At 41.4% G+C, this 12,774-nt stretch overlaps 1 protein-coding gene across 2 annotated transcripts in view; it reads left to right on the top strand.

Annotated features, from left to right (window-relative positions):
* Positions 1-12,774, top strand: part of plxnb2a.1 (plexin b2a, tandem duplicate 1) — a 239,462-nt gene that overhangs the window by 76,443 nt on the left and 150,245 nt on the right. For both annotated transcript variants that reach the window (XM_082509940.1, XM_082509941.1), the window contains exon 3: positions 11,954-12,006. The gene's annotated coding sequence lies outside the window, so the exon portion shown is untranslated. The remainder of the gene's footprint in view (positions 1-11,953; positions 12,007-12,774) is intronic.

Raw genomic sequence — 12,774 nt, forward strand, 5'->3', positions numbered from 1 at the left:
ATGTTCGTAATGACAGGAGATCAGCTGCAAGGTGATATGATGTGCTTTATGTAGGACGAGGAATTCCGTTTATTTATTTTTTTAACCCCACAAACCAAAGATGGAAGTTAAGACTGATCATGCTGCACAGGGAGAAAACAAAAAAGCCTTAACAGAGCCAACAAAACATTAAAAATTATGTTTAAGGCTTCAGTAACACAGACTGCCCGGTCCCCAACTGACTATCTTAGAAAAAAGAGTTTCTTTTCACTTTCTTTCCGGAGCTGCTGTTTCTGTAAACGAGCGGTGTAAAGTTTTATTTTCACAGGGGCGCTCTGTCCCCAACCCCCGGGCCTCGGACCGGTACCGGTCCGTGAGTCGTTTGGTACCGGGCCGCGAGAGTTGAGGCTCAGGTGTGAAATGTATGGTTTTCAGGGTTTTTATCGGTTTTCAGTGTTTTGTTGTTTTTTTTTTTTTATCGTTTTTATCGTTAACTCTGTTTTCCTGGGTCTTTTCACGTGTGTTATGAATAAATCTCATTTTTTTCCGGTACAGGTACTAGTTTGATTTTGTTGTATTTATCCGCGACACCTTAAAGGCCAGTCGGGCATAAACCGGTCCGTGGCGCAAAAAAAGGTTGAGGACCGCTGCTCTAGTGTGTCCAAAAATCTTAAGCTGTCGCATGGACGTGGTTTGAATGTCGATGTCAGTGAAGAACAAATCTGTGAGGATGGTGTCGATGGACGTGGATGTCAGTAGGGTTTTACCCCGTCTGTCACCTCGACATTTCTGGACACAAATGGTGACTATGATTTATAAAGACCCGAAGCCTTGGAACCTGCTATTGATTGTGTTCCTTGAGGTCAAAGGACAAGGAAGCCTAGAGCTGTTTTCCAGTAGACTTACTTGTAACCTTTTTTTTTTTTTTTTTTTTGACTAGAGGAGTCTCCCCCTGCTGGCCATTAGAAAGACTGCAGATTTAAGGCATTTCTGCATTAACTTGGACCTCAAATCGAAGCTACATCCATCTTTTATATAAAGGCTTTTATATAAAGGGTGTTTCAACTCACTTTTTTCTTTTGCTGAATTATTGCTGTCAGTCTCCCTGAAATAAAAGGAGAGGCATGCAGTGCTAATGCTGAGCTCAAACACAGCCTTAGGCCTGAAATAGAGAAATCCGTCTCATTCATGAAGCAAATTAAACTTATGACATCATATAATAGGAGTCAAATTCTTTCATCCTAAAGGACAAATTGTTTATTTGTTTTTGTTTTATTTTTTTCTAGCACTGAAATTAAGGTTTTCAAAATGGTCCGTCTTCCTCTCGCCCCCAGAATTTGTCATGGTATTCTTGGAATGTCATAAAAAGATGACGTTGAAATATAGACACAAGGAAATTTGGAAAATAGTTTATAGTTAAAATAGTTTAATAGTTTGAAGTCATACTTGGAAATTTCAAATGTGTTCAGCACATTGAAACATGACCATAATAAACTAGGAAAGAACATTTTTATCCACTGAAGTCACTAAAGCTGAAAGTAATGGACAGCAGTGGGAAAAGTCATAAATTTAAAGTCCACAGCATCTGCTCGGTTTCCACACCCTTCTGGTTGCTTCAGATTAGAAGTCGTGGGATTTTTGTTTACTCGGCAAACACCACATGCTTCTGATCTGTGCAGATACCCGTCGGGAGAGACTGATATTGTGTAAAAGTCCATTCCGCTGCCATCAAGCCTGCTCTCTGTGTCTCCCTTTATCCCTGAGGAATGTCAGTCACGTTGAGTAGAACCAGATGTGTTCACCCCCACCTTTCCAGCCATCCATCTCTTCCGTTTTTATCCACTTTGAAGATTTTTAAAGATTAATGTGAGAATTCTGTGAATTTCTCACTTTTTTTTTTTTGTAATTTCTTTCAGCTACTTTATTTCACCACTAAAAGAACGATACGAATGTTCAGGAGCCCATCAGTTTCCCAATCACACTGATGTCCTAGTGTAGTTTTAAACTTGAGACTTTTTTTAAAAAGTAGGAGGAAGTTTAGATTGTGTGGGGTTTTTTTTTTTTTGTTTTTTTGTTTGTTTTTTTTAAACAAAGGTGTTTATTTATTTATTTATTTTTAATGCTGTCATTAGTCATAGCAGAAAGCTGAAAAAGTCAACTACTGTTATCTCATGCAGTAAAATGACAGGCACTGGGTAAAATTTAGACCAAATATCAAAAAAGCATTGGATTTATCCATTTATTGATTGGGAAGTATGCAAGAACACCATCATAAATTATAAATAATATTAATAATAGAAAACTGCTCTTTATTAAATGTTCATTTGGATATGTTATGTGGTGTCATACCTAAGGAATGTCACACTGAAGCTGAGAATGTGTTGCGTTTTTATCACATTCACGCTTTAATGTGTGAAACCATTCACCTGCTTTTAAGTACATTGTGTGCCTTGTACATGCGAAGGTGTAAATTAAATATCAGTCCACCTAATCACATAACAGCAGTTTCTACAGGTGCTCAAATACTTTATGGGCTTGAAGCATCCATCATTCTGTGTTAGCTTGAACTACATTTCATAGACCTGTAGAATCAGATATTTAACCTATAAGGAGCTCGCTCACCTAGTTTTTACATGAAATTAATGTTTTTGAGAAGGTAAATGTGAGATGGTCAAGTGTGGGATATCTGATGAACAACTTCATACATGTGCTAACTAATTTGCTTATCCATTATTCATAACACCAACAGCTGGTGCAGTTTATTTTAAAGACATGTCTTACACTTATAAGTGAGTAACTTTCCTGCTTTTCACACTCCAGGGCACAATGCCAGTGTGCTGTTTGTACAGCGGTTGCTAATGATCACAATAATTACATCAGTTTTGAAAAGAGATTTCTCTAAATTGTTGCCAGTCAGTTAAAATAAATTGATTTGGCCTCAAAATGTAGCAATTTTAAATTTGAATGCAACCTTGAAATGATGGGTTTAATGTTGTAAACGCCACTCTTGCTCATACTGGTTATTTAAGCATCCTCTGCCACTATTTTAAACTAAAATTACAGATGTGAAACCTTTGAGGTGTGAAAACATTGTTTAGATTCTGGCTTTCTATATTTATGGACCAGTCACAGGAAGTAAGATGACGTCTTAAGTAGTCAAATTGAAATATATCAACACTTGGTATGGCTTATTGCTGTTTCAGAGAGAATGAGATGATATGAGAGAGAAATGCACAAAGTGGTAACGAAAATAAACCCAGTAGTTTCTTTTCATTTGCTCGAACTGCACTAAGTGAAGATATCAGGTGCACTTTCTACTTTCATAGGCAGATGCCTCTTATATAGGTGATGATGGGACATTGATCAGTCATGTGATCATGCAGTTACAAAAAAGGTTAATTTTAAATACGTTTAGTGTAAAAAGTTATTTTAATTTTGAGGCATTCAAATCAAGCTGATCGATGATCTTCTGATACTTTAAACAAGGTCATTTTTGAGGCATCCTTATATTTTTGCCTCCCATCATTGATCCATGAGACAAGATCCGTTACACAGTAATTCATAAGGACGCGCCGTCAACTACAGCCTCCTACAATCCTGCATAGACTGACCTTCAGCTGCCTGGACCGGCGCCCTCTGGGGGCTGTCTGCGCACGGATTTTAGCATCCAACCCAACATGGCGGCTCATTTCATAACTTTCTCTTATATTCCAGGAATAGTCCAGAGACAGTGGTGACTGTTCAAAGTTTCCTGCAGTGTGTGATTATAGCCTAGCAGGCACTTTGTTGTGCTTCAAACACAACAGGATTCTAACAGGTCTGCTCACAGGTTTTTCACTCTGAGAAAAAAAGATGTCATCTTGTTCTATGGAGACATGTGCATGTCATTTTACAGACTCTTAACTTGTATCTTTTAAATGTTTCGAAGTTAGACTTTAAGTGACCGAGTCACTGTGGTTATGTTAAGAAGCTCAGGTTTATAAATGTATGGAAGTAAATGAATGTGGAGGAGGAGGGTGTGCAGTCGGCCTTCTCGGGGGAAATAAAGGAATATTGCCAACGTTTGTTGCAGGATAATGTTCCCTTATAAATCTTTGGAAATAAGTTTTCATTGAGAGATAAATTGAGGTGGGAGGAGGTGAGATATTCAGATGGAAAAAAAGAGTTGAAGAGAGGCAGAAAGATCCTTTTTTTTTTTTTTTTCTTTACTGTTTGCACATATTGGTTTTTGGTTGGTGCATCTAAGATTTGTCTGACCTCTGTCTTTTTCTCATTTCCTGCTCTTTACCACTCTCCAAACATATCTCTGTATACAAAGAAATTCCTCCACCAACATGGATCCGTTTAGCTTTCCACTTCATTTCGGAGCCGGGCTGTCTCAGCGGCCCTGATCACAGCGTACTGATAGAGCCAGATTCAACAGCTCCTGTCGGACTGTTAAACAAACTGCTGCGGCTCTGTTCAGCTTGCCAACCTTTATCTCTTCCCTCCCTCGGTTCAGACTTTCTGCCTCCTCTTTTTCTTCTCCTTGAGCTTAAACATTTGTGGGGGGTGTAGTTTCTCCTATTTTTGTGACAAATTTCCTGCTTTACACAAAGCTGTTGCTTAATGTAAACCACTTTGTGATTACGTATTGGAATGTGTCAAATTGGCCTTCATCCTACAGCCCAGTCTCACCACAAAGGATAATGGTTGGTGTTTAAAGGGGGTTGAAACAGTCGTAGTAACGTAGGTGAGCTTTTGTGTTGCGACGTGTAAACATGTTTGGCCTATTCAGACATGCTGTCACCAACACAAGTTTTGATGACTAAATTAGAACCAAACCATCCAGACGTGTTTTGATGCTTATCTGGGTTACGGGAGCAGGAGTACCTCTCCTGGGAGACCTCATTCAGCTCTTCTGTGGGAGGCATCAAGACATTCCCAAGCCAGCCTACAGATTTAATCTTTCCAACGGGTCCTGGGTTTGTGCTGGGAAGACAGTGCCGAAACACCTCACCTAGTCGGTGTCCAGGAGTCATCCTAGTCGGATGCCTGAACTGCCTCAGCTGACTCCTTTCGATGTGGAGGAGTAACGGCTCTACTCTGAGCTGCTTCTGTTAGCAATCTTAATGTTTTGGTCACTACCCAAAGGTGAGAGTAGGAATGTAGATCGACTGGTAAGTCAGCAGCTTCGCTTTCACGCTCACCTCTCTTCACCACAGCAGGCCGAAACAGTGTGTGGATTGCTGCTGACACGCCACCAACACCCCAAGTGGGTAACCAAACAATAAAAAATTTTGCATATAAGATTCTTTTCTCCATACCCAAGTCTTTTGTTTAATCTGCAGCATCGGCAAATGTGTAAACCTACTGACTCCACTGGCACTGCTTCATGTCTGCTTATAGAACCAAATGACTGGGTTTGCATCAGATGTTAGTGAGGAGGATCTCCGTCTATGCTGCTCCCCTTGGAAAGACATGGGAACTATTCTAAATTAAGGGTCGTTTCTATCCAATATTCATGTCACATCTCTGCTCCTCCTCAGGTTCTACAAGCTAACGTGCTAAGAAACATGTGCACAAACCGTGAGCGCCACGTCCATGAGAAGACGACGTAACACCAGACTGTAACATTAACGTTGATCATGACCCAAGATGAAGAACTTTGCGATCCTGCTCTGGCTCTGGCCATTACATCGATAAAGACCACCGTGGTCCCGCTGTGTTATTGATGCAGAGAGGATTTGCTTGTTTTGGCTCCAGTGTTCATTATAGTAATAATGCAGAGGTCTGTGTATCAGTCCTGTTCAGAGGCCTCATTACATTTTTGAACTATGAAAAAGAGCAGCACAGTTGCATAAAGACTCAGTACAGCACAGTTTGGATGAAGATTTCTCCCTGCATGCCTTTGGCCTCATAAACAATGTGTGTGTGTGTGTGTGTGTGTGTGTGTGTGTGTGTGTGTGAGTGTGAGTGATCTGGTGACACAGAGCAGAAGTGTCCTGCTTTGCTTTCCTGCGGGATGAAGGGATGGAGAGATGGATGGAACGAGAGAGGTGGCGTGTTGTTTGGGAAGTGGGTCAAGAGGAAGTTGAGGGTGTGTTTTTTTTTTCTTAAAGTGTGTGTACATGTGATGCTTTACAGCTGAGACCGGGTTGTTGGTCAGTATGGGAATTTGGTCTTTTGTGTGTGTGTGTGTGTGTGTGTGTGTGTGTGTGTGTGTGTGTGTGTGTGTGTTTGTTGATGGTGCATAACTTAATTCCACCGGGAAGCCAAAGCAACAGCGCGCCTCTGCTTCCTGTCCTAATTGCTTAAAGTCCCACACAAATAAGCCTGCACGCACACGCACACATACACATTTGGAAATCCCATGTTTAAAAAGGACTTATACAGATGCTCTTAGCATTTGCATAGTTTTAACATTCATTATCCTTTTTGACAAAATAGCTAATTTATTTTTTTCACAGTGCTTGCACACACATTCCCCCCCTTTCTGTTTTGCCTCCCTGATTTCTGTGCATCCTCCTTAAGACGCTGCGGCTAATGTATTAGCACCTGCAGACATTAGCATTGATTAGCGGGCATGTTTGTGTCCACCTGAAGATTATTCACACCAATTCATGAGCAGAATACGAAGCCATGTAGCTGCTGCACACTCCCCTTTCGTCCTCGGTTTGTCTTAGACTTTGTCCATCTGCTGCTGCCTGGTGACGGGCAGGTAGCGCACTCGAATTTTGCACGAGCTCGGTCGTTGGAAGCAGCTGCTGCAGTTTTTATTTAGGGGAAAGTGCAAAGTGTGTTTGGGGCAGCCTCTGTTTTGACTGTCTCTCTTGGCTCGCGCTGTGTATGTGTGTGTTTTTCTGGCACAGAGGTCAGAGCATGAGCAGAGTGGCATCCCTGCCTCCAATCTGGACCTGCTGGGTGACACTCCATCCTCCGTCTGCCTCATTTGTATTCCAGCAGAGCCAAAAATGGAAAGCAAATCAGGATTTATATTTCTGCCCCCTAATATAAATCATTGCAATGTGGTAATGCATTCAGTTCACATCACCATCACACTATATATGTAAAAAAAAAAAAAAAGTGCTGAAGAAAGTTTTAAATCAAAATAAAATGCAGCCCAGGTCCGTTTAGCTTTTTCCTACCATTTGCTGACTGACAGCAGAGCCCGTTTTTGAATCCCGTTCAATAGAAGAAGCATAGTGCAAATGAAAGAGGCGGAGAGGAGGTCAGTGCAGGGTGAGCTGAAGAGAAGAATGCACAATAGCCTTCTGAAAATTTAATAAAACTCACGGAAATGTTTCAGATATTTTCAGATTCTTGTGTTTCTGTACCTGTCAGGGCTCCAATTAAGGAAAAAGAAAGTTTACCATTTTATCTCTGCACATAGTGCACGCACCGCAGGTCGAGGTATTCCTTTATTTTACTTAAAATGATCTCAGCAGAGAAGAATACATGCCGTTTTCTTCCAATTATCATTTTCAGAGCTACTAATTTTGATTTACTATCTTGTCATTATGAGACAATGGGCTTGTGATTAACTGACCTTTTGCTAGTCATAAGAAAATTGTATTACAATATTTAAAAGTATTTTAATTATAATGCATGCTTTTTGGATTGACTACCACAGTCTCTAACAGCGGTTGAACTTTAAACTTTCATATTATTTATAGTGTGTTTTAAGTCATTTAAGTGTTCTGCAGTAGCCCGACTGACAAAGTGGATTCCATTTTAGGATTGCTGTAGTCCAAAAAAAGAGATTTCTGTCTGTAGTCATATATATATTTGGCAGTGAGACTCCATCAGTAAATAAGTGGAGGAATGTTTGCTCACTCTTCTTTGCGATGTTGCTTCAGTTCACTGAGTTTTGCACTTATTCCTCCCTGCACAGCTCTCTTAAAGTCCCACTTTTACTGGGCCACTGCAGCAGCTCGATTCTTCTCTTGTTCATTTATTCTGTCGTAGATGTACTGCTGTGACTGGGATCATTGTCCTGTCACATCACCCAGGTTAGGGCCAAGCCTCGAGGTTACTTTTGTATACAGAGGAAGGAGCTTTTGGTTGACTTGGTGACTCCAAAATGCCCAAATCATCACCCTTCCACCATGCTGGCAGCTGGTATGAGGTGTTCATGCAGATATGATGTGGTGCAATGGTGGAGATGGGTAGCAAATGGCCTGCATTTGTATAGCGCTTTTCTAGTCCATAGGACCCCAAAGCGCTTTACACTACATTCAGTCATTCACCCATTCACACACACATTCACACACACATTCACACACTGGCGATAGCAAGCTACATTGTAGCCACAGCTGCCCTGGGGCGCACTGACAGAGGCGAGGCTGCCGGACACAGGCGCCACCGGGCCCTCTGACCACCACCAGTAGGCAAACATGGGGTTAGTATCTTGCCCAAGGATATTTGGCATGCAGTCAGGATCGAACCACCGACCTTCTGATTAGTGGCTGACCTGCTCTGCCACCTGAGCTATAGCAAAGTGGTTTGCAGATGCACAATAGGTGTAAAGCAACCTAAATATTGCTGAGCTGGCATTGGGATTAATGCTACGTCCACACTAGCCCGGATAAATTTGAAAACGTGTACGTCTGAAAACGCTTCGCATCCACACTATCGTTTTCAGACGTTTTCACAGAGTTCTTCATCCACATTGAAACGGCTGAAAAAATTCGACCTGCCTCATATCTGTCTGCCACTTTTTAAATTTTCGGCTCTTTGAAACGTCGCGGCAAAATGTTGAGGAAAAGCACCGAGTTTTTTAAATGGACTAACAATGAGGTGGAGCTGTTGCTGCGAGTAACACAAAAATACAAAGTTGCAAAAGAGAATTAAAAAATTTGAAGAAAAGCTATCTGAGCAAGCAGACTGATACAAAACAACTGCTGTGTAATGCCCTCCGCTATCTTGGTTTAATTGGTCACATGACTGCATCACATAACTAAAATATGTCATTGTTTTTGAAAAGGCTCCGGTTTCGCTGTCCACACTACAACGCGACCGAAAACGCCGTCTCAGTGTGGACGGAAGGCCAAAACGAAGAGAAAACGTTGCGTTTTCAAACGAAAACACATTAGTGTGGACCTAAATGTACCGGGATTGTGACTGAGGTTGACTTCATGGTCTCCCTGAACTAACACAATGTTTAGAATACACTAAATAATCAAAGTCACACTTTAATGTTCATTCCTGAAACAAATCTACATTTACCTGCATTTATAAATGAGCCAAAATTTTATTAAAGAGCCAAAATTCACAGGAGTAAACAAAAAGTAAAAGGTAAAAACAAACGTTTTGGGGTTTGTTTTTACCTTGAATGCATCACAGTAACTATTTAATCACTGTTTATCGTATAAGCCTGTCCACGTGAGTTTTAAAAATATGAGGATTCATAGAGCATCTCAGTTTCAGCCCCTTGAATGGTTTTTGGTCATAGGAAGTGTAGATTGCCGTTTGGGAATAACATGAACTTGGAAATGTGAGTCACTCTGTTGTGTGTCTGTTTCTTGGGGAAGAGGCTGTATCTTCTGTTGGACTGCTGCAGGATTTATCATCATCCACACACACGTGTCGAACAAAAGCCTCCAAATAAAAACATTTTAAAAAACAGAATTTGTCTGATTTGTAGCTAAACCTCAGTTGCTGTCGTTCCTTCAAGATTTAATCCGTCGCTTTGGGTTATTCAGACGCCAGGTTTCCTTATTCTCCACGTCATCTCGCGGCTCTGTGCGCTTTAGAAATAAAAAGCACTTTTTTTGTGTGTGTGTGTGTGTGTGTTATACTTATCGTAATATGATAACTACTCTATAATTGTCAAGTGAGCGGTGTGGTCGGCTCCTAAAGCCCGGATGATGAATGTTTGTTGTCTTTACGGTTTTCAAGTTACTTCCTGCTGATGGAAGGAGACATTGTGTCGACTGATGCTTCGCCATCTGGATCTTTTAGATGCTGGATGTTTAGATGCTAGAACATATGGACACACACACAGATGCACACAGACACACACGCGACTGGGCGCTGGGATCCAGAAGCATATGGTTCTTTGAGATAGTCGAGACAGACTGGGCTATTCTGTTGGATAGCACCGAGGGCCTCGACATTGTTAGAAGTGCTGCCAAACAAACTTCACCACACAAACACACACACACAGTCTCGCCTCACTAGCTTCTTTTTCTGCTGGTTTCAGTGTGATGCGAACGGAGGCACGGACGACCTTAATTCTTGTTTCTGGAGCAGAGGCGAGCAGCGTCCTCATCGCAGTGTGAAATGAAATTGAAGATACCTGTGAACCGTATTACTGCAGGCTTATTCAGCAACATTTACACCTCAGCTGGGCTTTGTTCATTAAATGTTCTCAGCGTCTGTAGCTTTTTGTCTGCTTGATTGTCTCATTATGAAGATTAGTCCCCAAATTGATTTTTCTTTTCTTTTTATCTTTTTAGTTTAAAAAGTCCTTTTGTTTTACCTGGTGTGCCTATAAGCCTTAATGCTATCAGTATGAGAGGGGAAACTGAGACCCTCTCTCTGTATTATCACAAATTAAAATGCCTTTAGTTTAATGTATGCCCCAGTGAAAGGCTCTGTTTAAGCTCGGGCACAGCTCCAGCTTTTTGTTATTAGTCCAGGCAGTAATATGTCTTTTCTCTAATAGATAGTATAATATTTCTGGCTCTTGCTGTGAATGAACTAGGTTTAATTAAAAATGCCATCACTGGCTTCGCTGTGATCTCCACGCTCGTTGTGTAGCAGGCTCTGCAGCTCTCAGGACACACTTCATTTCTGTTTTTGTGCACGGAGCAGGCTGAGGTACCCAGACTTTGTATGGAAAATGTGACAATAACCAACAAATGAAGTCCAGCTAATTCATAGCTGGACATGAGGCTCGGTCTACAAAAATCATGAAGTATTTGATGATTTGTGGTGTTGCTGTGTTCTGATGGCACATGCCTTTAGTACATAATAACTCATAATCAGAGATTTAAGTGTTTATAACACTTTTAATTGATAACGTTAAGACTAGGGACAGAGTCCAGAACACATGGACTAGTTATCATGCTCAAGAAACCAGTTTGAGATGATTTGAGATTTGAGCTTAGCCTGAACCGTTGATACAAGGCAGGATGGAGCAATGTTTTCATGGTATTCATACCAAATTGTGCCTCGGCTATTGAAACTTATCAGACCAGGCAATGTTTTCCAGTCTTCTGTCTTATTTTGGTGAGCCGGTGTGAACGATGGGTTGGTTTTCCTGTCCTTGGATGACTTGAGTGACACCCGGTGTGGTCTTCTGCTTCAAGGTACGATGTGTTGTGCAATCAGAGATGCTCTTCTGCGTTCTCTTTTGGTTGTAATGAGTGGCTATTTGAGTCATTGTCGCCTTTGTATCTGCTTAAAGCAGCCAAAGGGCGTTCTCCTCTAAACTCTGACATCGAGAAGACATTTTAACCCCGTGAACTGCCGCTCACTGGATATTTTCTCTTTTTTGGGCCATTCTCTGCAAAAACAAGAGATGGCCGTGTGGGAGAATCTGAGCAGATCAGGAGTTTCTGAAATATTCACACCAGCCCATGTTGCATGGTTAGTCAGATAGCTACAAACTATGATGCCAGCATAGAGTCATTAATAACTCCACACGAGGGAGATGATCAGGGTAAATATAGACAAAGTACTAAAAGAAAAAAAATAATGGGGAGGATTTGTAAGGAAAAGTCTGGATCGTTGCCCTTAAGCTCCTCAGATAGAATCGACAAAAGAAACACGATGCAGTCCCTGCAGTCCTCAGGTTTAATCAGGAACAAATATGTCACCTGGATTTGACCTGTAATCCTAGTGCAACCCTCAGGCCAGCCATTCATTCCTTCAGTTTTCAGCAAATCCAAGCTGTGCTGTGAGATATCAGATGACTAATGGCCTCTGCTCTTTACCCAAACAGGTTTTTTATATATAACTCGAGTCATGTTTTTTGTGCTTCTTTCAGGAGACTGAGGTGATTGATGTCACCAGGGATCAACAGGCCTGAACACTGAATAAGTAAGAGCTACAACTGCTGCTGCCTTTTATTTTGAAAGCCCTTTCCATTTATTGTGTTGCCAGTTTTTAGAAACTACTCCTGCTCTTTTATTCATTCCCATCCATTCCTATTTCTGCTCATTTCTCAAGCTCCCCTTCACCCCTCTTCCTCTGCTGGGGGTTTTCAGGAATGCCATTGGCTGTTTATTTTGGCAGATTCAGCTGCTCATGTGTTTGTGGCGTTGGTGGGAGGGGGCTAACGGGGTTAATTGAAGGCTTCGGGATGTTTTTAAGAAATGAATTCCTGCTGAGACCCCGCTGACCCTCAAACAAGCACTCTTCTCATATATCAGCCAATTACTGACACTCTACACACACCTTTCTCTGGCTCTGGTTATGGGACTGCTTTCTATAATCTGCTTTCTCCATCTATTTTCTGAGTTTCCCAGCCGTCCAGGATCTGAAAAGTGAAAAACATCAGAACATTAGTATTCTAATTCTCCACTAAATTCTGAGAGGTTAGGGCCTCAAGAACTTGGTGAGTTTTAGGTGAAAGACTTTCCTTATGAGCGCCCTCATGAGCTCAATCTTTAATCTTTAACCTTTTGAACAATCTGACTCAACAAAAGTTTTCCACTTTCTGAAAGTCTCCTCATTTCCAGCTCTAAAACTCTGATTCCTCCTCTCTGGGTCTCGGGCATGAAGGATGAGGATTTGTTTAGATGTCAACCGGACAAGCTTGTTAGAGGTTTTTTGGGTTGATCGGAGCGGACCTCAGCCACATGTCCC

The sequence above is a fragment of the Aulonocara stuartgranti genome (genome assembly GCF_965226115.1).
Source record: "Aulonocara stuartgranti genome assembly, chromosome: 17".
Classification (NCBI taxonomy): domain Eukaryota; kingdom Metazoa; phylum Chordata; class Actinopteri; order Cichliformes; family Cichlidae; genus Aulonocara; species Aulonocara stuartgranti.